The sequence below is a fragment of the Capra hircus genome, chromosome 1, assembly GCF_001704415.2.
Source record: "Capra hircus breed San Clemente chromosome 1, ASM170441v1, whole genome shotgun sequence".
NCBI lineage: Eukaryota > Metazoa > Chordata > Mammalia > Artiodactyla > Bovidae > Capra > Capra hircus.
Window position 1 is genome coordinate 134,873,489 of NC_030808.1, and position 12,876 is coordinate 134,886,364.

General features: G+C 51.4%; 1 long non-coding RNA gene across 1 annotated transcript; it reads right to left on the bottom strand.

Moving 5' to 3' along the window:
- On the bottom strand, positions 7,271–12,413 carry LOC102171466. Its single transcript, XR_001295892.2, has 4 exons — positions 12,208–12,413; positions 11,748–11,904; positions 10,401–10,513; positions 7,271–7,634 (listed from the first exon to the last, which is right to left on the bottom strand). It is a non-coding gene; the product is annotated as an uncharacterized LOC102171466 (long non-coding RNA).

A 12,876-nucleotide genomic window follows, 5' to 3' on the forward strand; every position in this document is an offset into this window, starting at 1 on the left:
ATGCAAAGGATCAAATTGCAATGGGCTGCTCCTGACAGTCCCAAGGGAGGGTGGCTTAGTGGCCTGTGCTTGCGGGTGTTATGGGCTGAGTGACCCGAGACGCCCACCTCTGTCCTCTATCAGCGGAGAAGGCTCCTGGGAATGCAGATGACTGAGGAGCTGGCCCGGGATCCTCCACGCCTAGGTGTCTCCAGAGGCCCCTTGGTGTGGGCAGCCTTCTGCAGCCAAGGCTGAAAGGTCCCAGGGGAAGGAAGCTACCTCACCCAGGAACCCTGCCTACATCTGCAGCCATGACGCCTGAGCTCACTGAACCTGCTGCCAGGGAATTTCCTCTTTGTTGCCTCTTAATTAATGTTAAGGCAAAACTCTCATCAGGAATGTTTAAAAAGATGTTTAGGGAGTTTCCTGGTTGTCACCACCATCAGCTCTCCGTTCCTCCTGCTTTGGCTGCTTGATGCACTTGGAATGCAGAAGGATGCCCCAGGAATCATAAAATCCTGACTAGTTTTTGTAGATATTAAATTATTCTTACTAGATGAATCTCACCAAGTCAGGAAAATGAGAAATATGTTCAGAACAGATTTCCAATAACAGTATTTGAAGCCACACTGGACGACCTGGGGTTGGTGGAGTGTCTTGCCCCATCCCCAGGGCATCTGAGAGTGACTAGCTGTCCTGACCACAGCTGAGCGCCTCGCCCCAAGGCATCTGCTCACTGTGGGAAGGAAGGGAGCTTTGGGTGACTGAGCTCAGGAAGGTGGTGGAGACGGTTCCTAGATGGCAGTGGAGGGAGGGGCTGGTGTTCCTGCCTGCGCACTGAGGAATAGCCACCCAGAGGCTGAAACTTTGCTCGTTTTACTTTCAGAGTGGTTCCGCACTGGCTAGAATCCGACTGATGCTAAGGGTCCCCTCTTGGGACTTTTAGATAGGGACACACAGAGTAGGAAGCAGAGACAGACAGACAAACATCCAGAGACGGGGGAAGTCATCTCAAGAGAAAGGCAGATCCACCAGGTCGAGAGCCACAGACACCAGCTTCTGCGAGCGGCAGGTTGCGGGGCCTCCTTGGTGCGTGGATGGGCCCCTGACAGCGGGGCTCATGTCCCAGCCCTGCACTCACTAGCTGCAGGACTTCAGGCAAGCCACAAACTATCTCAGCCTCACCACCCTCTTTGAATGGACAGTGATGGGAACTCCTCCAGAAGGCTGCTGTGAGCGCCCCTTGATAACACACACTAGGCGTCTGGTGCTGTACCCGGAACCCAGGTAGGGCAGACACTCTTCTTAGGGTTAAACCCAAACTCAAGTTCCAAATGCAGGACACTGCTGCAGTCCTGCCCATGCATCTCTCTCTGTCCCTTTTTTCTTCCTTCCAATGAACAGCCACCATTCCAAATAACCTGAGTGTCTATTTCTGTGTTCCTGACAGCTTGGAATAGCCTCTCTAACATAGAGATAAGAGGAACCGTATTGATTTGTTCCAGAGTCCAGGTAGCCAGGATGCCAGTTCCTCCAGCACTCCATGTTCAATGTGTGGGAAAAACAGCTGGTAAGTGTTGGCTTGGCCTTCAAAGGGCGGGGTCTCAAAGGGAGTGCCCTTTGAGTCAGTGCAAACAGAACCAGATGCAGTTATGGGGCCCTGCCCAGTTGGCTGAGCTCAGGAAGGTGGTGGAGACCGTTCCTAGATGGCAGTGGAGGGAGGGGCTGGTGTCCCTGCCCTGTGCACAGAGGAATAGCCAGCCACGGGCTTGATAGCTGTCAGCAGAGAGGCCCGTGCACCTGTCTGTGTACTGGGCATGAGCACACATAGGGAGACTGGATGTGCGAGAATGCAGATGGCACTAGTGGTAAAGAGCCCGCCTGCCAATGCAGCAGACGTAAGAGATGCAGATTCAATCCCTGGGTGGGGAAGATCCCCTGGAGGAGGGCATGGCAGCCCACTCCAGTATTCTTGCCTCGAGAATCCCATGGACAGAGGAGCCTGGTGGGCCACTGCCCATAGGGTCACAAACAGTTGGATGTGACTGAAGTGACTTAGCACGCACAGGTTGTTCCGCGTCTGTGCTCGTGAGTGTGCTTCTGCCAGGATGGGTGTGTGAGGGCTGAGCTGGGGGAGGGGTGTGTGCAGGCTTGTGTTTGGGGAGAGCTGCAGGGGTACCTGAGGACGGGTCCTGTGCGCAGGTGTGAGTTCTGTGTGAACCACATGCAGAACCACATGCTCGGTCCTGTGTGTGGCTGGCGTGTGGGGAGATGACCCTTTGTCAGCACAGGGTTGGGTGGAGCAGCCACCTGGCTGACAGGGCTGTGATGACAGCCTCTACAGGGCTGTGTGTGCCAGGAACCAGAGCCACGCAGGAACTGCGACGGAAGACAGGAATGCGGAAGTCACAAAGGTTTCCCTGGGTCTCATTTCAAGGGACACGGAGTGACCTTTGCCTGTGTTCCTTGGGCCGCTGTTGCCTTGCCCTCCCCTTTGGGAGGTTTCACTTTTCTTCCCGTTGTTTTCACTTTCAGACTCCCTTGATGAAACACCGGGGCGCGATGGTGGGGCAGCTGTGGTGGTGTGTGCCCGGCCCAGGTGCCAAGGCTGGCCATCCTGTGTGGAGGCCACATGCTTGGTCCACACCAGTGGCTGTGCTGGGCCAGCCTGGCTGGCCAGACATGAAGCTGTGACTTCCCAGAGCACATGAAGGGGGTCTCCCGTGTTGCTGTGAAAATAGCTCCTGAGAGGAGACATGGTTTCTCTAAAGAACACAGAGACGGTGCCAGAACTGGGACCAGACCTGCTGTCAGGCCATGGTGGAAGACACGTGGCCGATTGGCCAACAGCAGGTAAAGGCAGGAGCTAAACCCCTGGCCCATGTCCTAATGGTCTAAATCAGACAGTGTATGTGGCTCCTGTCACCCCTGTCCACTCCGGCTATGTGGGACTGCTCTCTCTGGTCGCTTTGTCACCATCCTCACTGCCCCCTCCTGCTGACGTGCCAGGCGGGCCCCAGTCACTCCCACTTGGGCCACACTCGCCCAACAGCCTCTGAGGTCCCCTCAAGACTTCTGCCAGGATAATAAACCTGGGCTTCTCAGCTCTAGTCTCCAACCCATCAGACAGACTCCCCCTGCCAACTCTCAAGAGGGTCCCTTCTGTGTGGCAGGCCAAGAGCAAACCTGGACTTCTCTCTGGGTGGCTAACCTCCACCTTCCATGCCACCTTCCACTTATGATACCGAGCAAAGCCCTGTGGGGCTCCTGGGCACAAAGCCTTTCTGTGCCCACTATTTCCTTGGTTATAGGAAGCAGCCTTCATTCAGCCTCCAGGACCTTCCCAGGTTCCAATGGACAGGTTTCAAGCAGTTACGAATTAGGGAAGGGAGAGTACATGAGACCAGTGAGAAACAGTTAAGAGCAGCCTTGGGGCAAGGTCATGTTTCCCCATCAGTGGATGCACCACAATATCTTTGAGCTATTTTGCAGATACTGAAACACCCTCTGGGTGGAAGAAGTCAACAGTTAACAATGGTATGCTGCCCACAAACATGTAGATCCCAGACCAGTTGGAACCAGAAAGTTGATGATGCTGACTCCCACTCACCTTCACACCAACCAATCAGAAGAATGTCCACAAGCTGACCATGTCCTCTTTGAACAATTACTGTAAAACTTCTCACTATTATCTCCCAAGTTGGGACAGATGGTTTTGAGGGCATTGGCTTGCTGAGGCCCCCTTTGCCTGGCAAAGTAAGAAAGCTGTTCTTTTCTACTTCACCCAAAACTCTGTCTCCAAGATCCAATTCAGCAGTGGCACACAGAGAAGCTGAGCTTTCAGCATCGCTTGGGGTCTGCCTGACTTGCCCTTGCTCACTGCCCTCCAGGGCCTTGGGCTCTGGTGGACTGTCATCTGGGCTCTGCACTCCCCAGAGTGTCCCCCAACAACAACAATGCCACACATGCATGGCCCCCAGGTGGCCGTGCACGCCCACAGATACTATGCATCCTTAGGGAACACCCCCTCTCCCAAAACACTGCTTGACTGCAGGCTGCTTGCCCCTCTTCTGGCCCTTGTGAACCAGTCCAGCTCTGCCTGAGGCTTGCTTTCCTGGCTTCCTCTCCTATCATCTCCGGGGTCTCCAAATGGGTTGGGAATCTATTAACAAGCAGTGTCCTGATGGTTCCTTGACAGTCCTCAGGCTGGAGTATGCATGTTCTCCATGTCAAATAAAATAATGGTAGTCTTTCTCCAATTAACAGAAAAAGTTCATAAAGAGAACTCCCCGTTAAGTCCTGCTGCCATTAAGCTTTTGACATCTGTGACCTCAAAAAAAAAAAAAAAAGAATAACACACTTGATATAAAGCATCTAGATTCTAGCATCAGTTTGTCACCCTTAATCTTCACATTAAATTTGCTACTGTTTATTTTTACCCCACTGACATATGTCAGAAGTGAAATGGTGGCATGGGGACCCTCCCCGTGCTGGTGGAATGGATTCAGTGGGCCCTTCTCTCAGAAGTCATTCAAGAGCAGCTCTGTGGTCACCTGACCGGGGGTACGCCTGATCTGAGTGTCTGGGGAGGCCTGGCCAGGTGGATGCCTGTCCCCAGCACCCTGACTTGGTCCAGAAAGGCCCTCAGACACCTAGTATAGCAAGCTGCTAGATTTAATGAGTAAAAATGAAGAGCACACAGTTCAATGTGAATGTCCAGCTAACAATGAATAATTTTTTAGTATAAGCATGTCCCATGAGATATTTAGGACATATTTATGCTTTAAAAAAAAACAAAAACTGTTGTTTGTTGGAAATTCAAATTGAACTGGGCATCTGGCATTTTATCGGAGGACCCTAACCTGGCACTTACATCTATGGTGTGTGCCATCCAGTGTCAGAGACTCTGCAAGTGGCTTGTAACTGGCAGTCAGAACTGAGCTTGGTCAATGATCTATGTGTGTGGGCAAGTGGAGGCCTTTCCTGGCATAATGCCCCTCTCTGGGGTTCTAGAAAGTGCATACAGCCTCTAGCCAGTTTTATGGATGCCCAGATCCTCAACACGCCCAGAGGTCACTCCAGCACATCAGTTTATGCAGTGGTCACCAAACACATAGTGCTCTGGGTGTATGTTTCCATCATCTTTCTTGCTTTTCTTTCTCTTCTTTGTGCATTGCTATAGATTGAATTGAAGAAGGAAATGGCAACCCACTCCAGTATTCTTGCCTAGAAAATCCTGCGGCCAGAGGAGCCTGGTGGGCTGCTGTCTGTAGGGTTGCACAGAGTCAGACACGACTGAAGTGACTTAGCATGTGTGCACGCATAGGTTGAATGCTATGCCCCTCAAATTCATATATTGACACCTGACCCTGACAGTGATGATATTTGGAGGTGGGGCTTTTAGCAGGCAATGAGGTCATGAACGTGGAGCCCTCAGGGATGGGATTAGGGCCCTTATATGAAGGACCCTAGAGAGCCTCCTTTCCCCTTGTGAGGACACAGTGAGAAGACACTGTCCACGAACCAGGAATTGGCCAACGCTTTGATCTTGGACTTCCAGACTCCAGAAGAATGAGAAGCAAATTTCTGTTGCTTATTAGCCTGGGGCTATGGTATTTTGTTATCGCAACCTGCTGCTGCTGCTGCTGCTGCTAAGTTGCTTCAGATGTGTCCAACTCTGTGCGACCCCATAGACGGCAGCCCACCAGGCTCCCCCGTCCCTGGGATTCTCCAGGCAAGAACACTGGAGTGGGTTTCCATTTCCTTCTCCAATGCATGAAAGTGAAAAGTGAAAGTGAAGTTGCTCAGTCATGTCCGACTCTTCGTGACCCCATGGACTGCAGCCTACCAGGCTCCTCCATCCATGGGATTTTCCAGGCAAGAGTACTGGAGTGGGGTGCCATTGCCTTCTCCATATTGCAACCTAAACATCCTTTTCTTTTCTTTCTGAACACATTTTTAGAAAGGAAGAAGGCAGCATGACAAAAGCCCTCAGCTCAACATCATAAGCATAATAGACATGGATAGCATCTCTGTGACTGATTCCCATGTGAGCTCAGAGCTGGACATTGTCCAGGTTAACAACACTGCTGAACATATCTGTAAGTGAGATTAACATGTTTTCTCTGTTCTTTATCTTCAATAGCATTTCCAAACCTTCTTAATAATACTTGTGGATTGGAGATATACAAATAGAATCAACATTTATTGAAAAATATTCAGTATTTGAAATTTAGATTAATTATTCACTTTTCCTCTGAAGAGTCACACTTTAGGCTGGTGTTTACTCATACACTTGTGAAATACTTTGGGATGATTTCTCCAAAAGACAATGTCTGCAGCAAGGTCTGCCCCATGACCTTGCATGGGTTTCTGGGGAAGTGTCCACACCCCAGTCAGCCCTGGGACGGGTGGAGGACTGGGTTCCTGCCCCTCCCCAGCTTCGAGGGGCAGTGATCACATTTCCCTCGACATCAGTCTGGGCTAAAATTGCTGGCAGGTTGACTCCTATTTCTTTTTGTCATGAGTTCCCTGAAGATGCCAGGTCATGAATTGCATTGGATGTTGACAGAAGGAATGGGAGAGAGTGGAGCTACACTGCCTTTTATTTGTGGAGGCAAAGGGCCAGGATGGGAGGGTGGTAGACCCCGGCCTTGGCTGATTGGTGAACAGACTTCCTGCTTGCTGTGCTCCAGGGGCTCTGCTCCAACAAGTCACTTAGCCATCTGAGCCCAGAGAGGAAAACCTGGGCTCTGATTTGGGGCCATATGGCGCAGTAGGGCAGCACAATCCAGCCCCATCCAGCATGCTCCATGTCTGCCTGGCTGGCCTCGGGGGCAATAGTTATCTGCTAGAGCCACACATGGGGAGTCTTCTTAGGCCAGGGGCTGGAAGTCACACTGTCCAAGGAAAGGAGCACATTCGGCGGGGGGCACTTGGCATGAGTTTAGCCGCGTGAACTTTAGCATTTTTGTAAAGGGTTATAAATTTTTTTCTAATGCATTCAAAGCTAGAAAAATGTAACACCAAACACACCAGTAATCATCTATGATACTGTGACAGGCTGTAGAATGACTCCTTTAACCTCTGCCATGTTGTCACGTTGTGTGGCTATTTGATGAAGATGGCTTTGTCTGCCCAGCAACACTGTGACCTCCTTATAGGGAGGGCTGTGTGGTGACAGCTTGATCCATAAGGGGAACCAGGCATGAAAGAAGTAGAGTTGGGCGAGATCTTCCCAACTCTTAGCTCCGAAAAGCAGGTTTATTTTACAAGTTGGCAATCAAATCAATTCATTAAAAACATCTTTCATCTGCCTTTTATTGACACCTGGCTCACATCCCTGACCCTTCTTTGTTCTTAGTCCTTGTTTGAGGCCCCAGATCCCCTGAGGCCTGAGAACGCAGGGCGCACGTCACGAGGAGTGTACAAGGGGAGGGACACCAGCACAGTTGCCAGGAGTCACCTGCCCTGGCAGATTCCAGGAGCTGTAGATCTCTAGAGAAGGAGAGGCAGCCTTATGTTGTTCATCTGTGGGGCTGCCATGGGCTCCCTCTGTGGCGTGGCCGCTGGAGGGATGGCTGGGTCGGCTGAGTGCACAGGGAGCCCATTGTCAGGGATGTTCATGCATGTGTTGGTTCCATGGTCCATGTTCCCTGGCAGGATGAAAGAGGATTTGTTTTATGCCCCATCTGAGAACTTTAAAAAGGGAAAGATTAAAAGAAATAGGAAAAACTCGGTTTAGATGAGAGCAGCCAGGATCGCGTCAGATTTCTTGGAATGAACAGATTATCCTGGAGTGAACACATTCATTCACTCAACAAATATTTATTGAGCATCTTTTGAGTACTAGGCAAGGATCCAGGCACTGTTCCACAGGCTCTAGTAAACTGTGGCTGTTTTGAGTGATTGAGTCAGATATGGGTCAACCCCTGCCTCAGAGACTTCATACATTCGTGAGCACAAGCACGCCAGCCCTCCTTCCTATGCAGATATGATCACCTCAGGCTGCTGTGGGAAACAGGCAGACTCTTGGCAAGGGCCCAAGGTGAAGTTCGTTTATTTAGCCTCTCAGGCAGACGCAGGGCAAAGAGGAAGGAGCCTAGCAGCTCTGAGGCTCAGCCCTGCGGAATGACCCTGGCCTCAGTATTAGGCTGTCCTTATGTTCCTATAGCAGGAAAACGTGCATTCTGTTTCCTCTTTGGGGGACATCTGCCCTGCATGGAGAGTCCTCTGACTTTCAGCCCAGAAGTGGGTGCTGCGGATGGAGCTCAGGGAGTCAGAGGAAACTGAGGGAGAATTCTGAATGCAATTACTGGATAACATTGTTTAGGTCTCTGCAGAAGTATGGCTTGGTGTGCTCTTAAGACACGAAAGATGGGGCAAAGAGAAAATGCAGCGGAGAAAAGGAAGGCCTGAGTCTGACCTGGGAGCAGGCAGAACACCCTTTGATGGGCATCCCTGCCACTTATCTCCGCTTTGAGCACCAATAATGACCCTCAATGCCTATGTTCTGTTCTTTAGCCACAGCAACAACGACTAGAAGTAAGTTGGAAAATGAGCCAAGAGTCACTGCAAGCCACTGTCAAAGTCCTCACTGCTGTGAGCTGAGCCCAGGTGGAGCCAGAACCTTCCCTAGCTTGGGTGGCAGGGGCCCACTTTGCGACGAGCCTGCTATATTCACTGAAGGGCTCAGGCCAAGGCTAACTTTCCTCTATAAAGTGGTGGTTCTGAAGCGTGGTCTGTGGACCAGCAGCAGCAGCATCACTCAGGAACTTGTAAGGGATGCAAATTCTTGGCCCTTCTCAGACCAGCTGCATCAGAATTTCCCCTGGGTGTTTGAGGAGTATTTACCATGAGGATGCCAGGAGGGAGCCTGAGAAGCAGTTGAGGTGGGGACAAGGGAAGCAGGAAGGGGTGGTATGTAAACTAAACTGAGAGCAAATTCCCATGAGTATATGTTCGAGGCTGTGGAGAGCCTGCCAGGATCAGGCATCCAGGGAATAAGTTAACAAGGTCCTGGTGCTCTTGTCAAGAGCAATCCATTGTGATGGTGTAATACCCAGGCCAGTGTGCAATGGATTAAGAGAAAAATAGAGACAATCTCAGGAAGCTTGACCATAAAAAAGGACAAAAGATAGAGCAGGGGCAAGAGGAAGCCAAGAGGTGGGTGATTGTTCTGTTATTAATATTGGAAACACGGAAACATAAGCAAATTTGCTGAAGGAAGAGGTTCAAAAGAGAGAGTTGAGGCTGCAGGAAGGAGGGGAGCAAATCTGAAGGAGCAGATTACTGCCCAAGGGAGCAGAAGGGGATGGACTCAGGGCACAGCCTGAGGGTTGGTCACTCCTGGTCGAGGAGATGGATAGCCCTTGCTGGAAATTCTCTGGGTTCTAAGCTAGAAGGAAATAGAAGCAGGTGGGGACAGATAAATGGGAGAATTGAAGGTGTTAAGGCGCTGTGTGATGGTGAAGTGTGAGGTCAGCTGCAGTGGGATGTGCCAGCATAGAGTGTTCGAGGGGTACAGCAGCGCCCAGTGGAGGGAGGCAAGGAAGGGGCCGAGGGGGCCTGGGCTGGATGTCTGAGCTTACAGGAGGCAGGGCTCAAGGAGCAAAGGCTTGGAAGTGGCCTCAGGGACCCAAGAGAAAACCTCCAGCTGGCCCCATGGCCACCGCCTGGCCTTGGATTTTGGAGAATGAGCAGCTTTTCTCAGGCAGTGGGTCCTGAGGGCAGTCAGTCCCACAAGATGCAGGCAGAAGGAACAGAGGGGCAGAGGCTGAGGAGGTGGGGAGTGGGGACCGCAGACCCAGGGTTCAAGGTGGGCTAGGCTGGGCTGAAAGGGGTGGGATGGAGGGAGCAGTTGGGTCTAGGAGGAAGCATGGAGGGCTCTTGGAAGAGAGGAGGAGGAGGATCTGACTCCAAAGACCCTGAGTTTGGGGCCATGTCCTAGGCAAGGGTGGGAGCCTAACTGCTGGACTAAGTGGGCACCGCCTGAACCTCAGGGGCCCAGAGGTCGCCAGGGCCAGCCGATGCTCTGCAGGCTCTGAGCCTGAAGGAGGAGGCAGGGACGAGGGGGCCGACATCCCATTCCCTGAGTTCCCCCCGGGCTGTGATGTCGCCTTTGATGGCCTCTTCCTCTCACTCTGCCCAGATTAACCCATCCCAGTGCAGCTCGCACCTTCTCCACAAGCCATCCCTGATCACCGTGATGTACAGCTTCATGTACATGGACGCGTAAACAAGATCATATGCCAATCAAAGAGTTATCACCTATGTTTTATAAGGATGTCACTGTAGGGTATGGGCTTCCCTGGTGGCTCAGTGGTAAAGATTCCATCTGCACAGCAGGAGATGCGGGTTCGATCCCTGGGTGAGGAAGATCCCTTGAAGGAGGGCATGGCAACCCACTCCAGTACTCTTACCTGGAGAATCCCATGGACAGAGGAGCCACAGTCCGAAGGGTCGCAAAGAGTTGAACACAATTGAGCCGCTGAGCAGACATGCAGTATGCAGTATATCACGTGTATTATAAATGCTTAAAAATAGAAATGAAAAAATATTAGAAAACAGCTACAAATAGAAGTTGTGATGTATTCTGCCTGCTGCTTAAAAGATGACCTGGCACCCCCAGGCTGCACACATCCCGCTTTGAGACAATAGGGCTGCAGTGTGAGCTGCTGGGGTGTGCTGATATCTCAGATTTTCTCCACGTCTCCTTTGTAAATAATAATTGTGTCATGGGCATAGTAGGTGGTCAGTAAATATTTGTGAAAGGGTCAAAGAAACAAGTGACCCAGGAAGGTTTTAGAATAGAGGCTGCGTCACGTCATGGCCAGAGGTGTGGACTTTGGAATCAGGTGGATTGCAGTTCAGGTTCCAGCCCTGACACTGAGGGCAAATTCTTAGGTCCCCTGGACCTTGATTTTCTCCCCAGCGAAAGGGGCACAATGCCCAGAGTTCCCTGTAGGCTGCTGTGGGCTAGAGCTCACCATGAGGGGGGCTACTGCCAAGCAGCAGTGTGACATGAGCCCCCTGAATAGCCAAGCTCTCATAGGAGGGCACAGGATGGGTGTGAATTTTGGCCAAAGTCAGTGAATGGAACTTGAGCGCCAGGGGAGAATGGTCAAGGCAGGACTGGACCAAGAGTAGCTTCCCTGATGTCGTTTCAGGCAAAGGATTGGTTTGTTTTCAATTCTGAAAATGGTACTTATGGAAAACTGCTATGTGACCAAGTGATTTTCTGTTTTTTTTTTTTCTTTAAATAAAGCATATTATATTTGCTTCATTATAAAGCAAATTTATCAAAGAAATGAGAAAGATGTAGAAAAAATGAGATGAAAAAACTCATATTTCCACCATGGAAAGATCATCTTTTTAACATTTTGCTATATTTTTAGTCTTAAAAAAATTCTATGCCTTTTGAAAAACATAATTGTGAGTATTATATAAATATATATATGTGTGTGTAATCTATAAGTTTGTCCTATTTTTTATTTGACATTATGACATAGTGTTTTCCTCATTATTACAGATTCTTTCTGAGCATGAATTTTAGTGACCATGTCCGCCCCCGGAGCTGTTTCCCCACATGTTTCTGGAGCCTCTGCAGCTCGGCTATCTCCTCCGGTGGTGGGCAGTCCAGCCCCCATCCTTGTGTCTTCAACGGGCAGGGCCTGACTCCAGCACGGCATTAGAGCTCCGTGGCACATGAGACCCAGCAGAAAGATGAGGTCTGTGTTTAGAAGATACAGGTGCCAAACCACGCTTACCTCTGACCTTTACTCCTCTACTCTTCCGAGTAGTAACAGCGAGACCTGCCCAGCAAGGCAGCTTCGAGGTTATGTGAGATTCTGGCTCTGAGGCTGCTCTCTGAATTGCCTGGTGTTGTCCAAACCTTGGTTTATTGGATTCATCAGCGTACTTTACCTGTGAGCAACAGGAAGCCAAGATCAACTCACTGCCTCACAGACTGCAAAGTCCAGATGCTGAGGTCCAGTGGGACCCAGAGCCTGAGGGACACAGTCACAAGCCTCAGTGAACTTTGGCCCACATTCCTGCTCCTTCAGTGGTCACATCCTGGGACAGATTCACCCAGAACCTGCGCCTCCCACACCCCCGCCTCCAGGAAGGCGTCCCCACTGCTGGCAGCCCCCGAAGGAAGCATGCTCTCCCGACTGCTCCAGCAGAGGCCCAGGCCCCATGCCCTCTGCCCCAATAGGGCCCACCCACCTCAACTCGTAACATGCGAGTGGGAAGGGGGGAACCAGGCGATGTGGGGAAGGGCCGGCAGGAGATGTCCACTTTGCTGGCCATCGTCCCTGCCACTGTGGCCAGAGCGAGGTTCTCAGAGCTCCTCAGTGTGAGGGAGCTGTGGACTCCTGGGTCTTGGGTTCCAACACTCCGGGTGGCCCTCCTCCTCCTCCCCCATTGGCCTCACACGGAAGCAATCAACATTCTCTTCCCGAATTCCCAGCAATGGGGCCACACCCCCCAGCGCTCCCGCCTGGTGACCCATGACCAGGGAGGTGGCCTCACGGAGAGATCACTGGAAAGTGACCTCACCAGGTGACTCAGCACCTGAGGAACACGGGCCAGGGTGTGTTAGGGACCCCGGCCCAGTTGAAGGGCCCCACAGAGCTCTAGAGGCCCCAAAGTTACCGCTGAGAAAGCAGAGCTGTTTCTTCTTGGAAGGGCAGGGGCGGCAGAGGACAGATTGGGGAACTGTCAGAGGAAGGGTTGGCTGCATCAGGTCAGGTGCCCCAGAAGGCCCAGGTCTGTTTATCTGGGAGGTAAGGTCTGTGTGATCAGTGCAATGGGGATCCCAGGTGTGGTGGGGGACTCCTGTCTCCCGGGCATCCTGCTATCTCCGTGTGTTTGTCCTTGGTCCCTGCCCCGAAA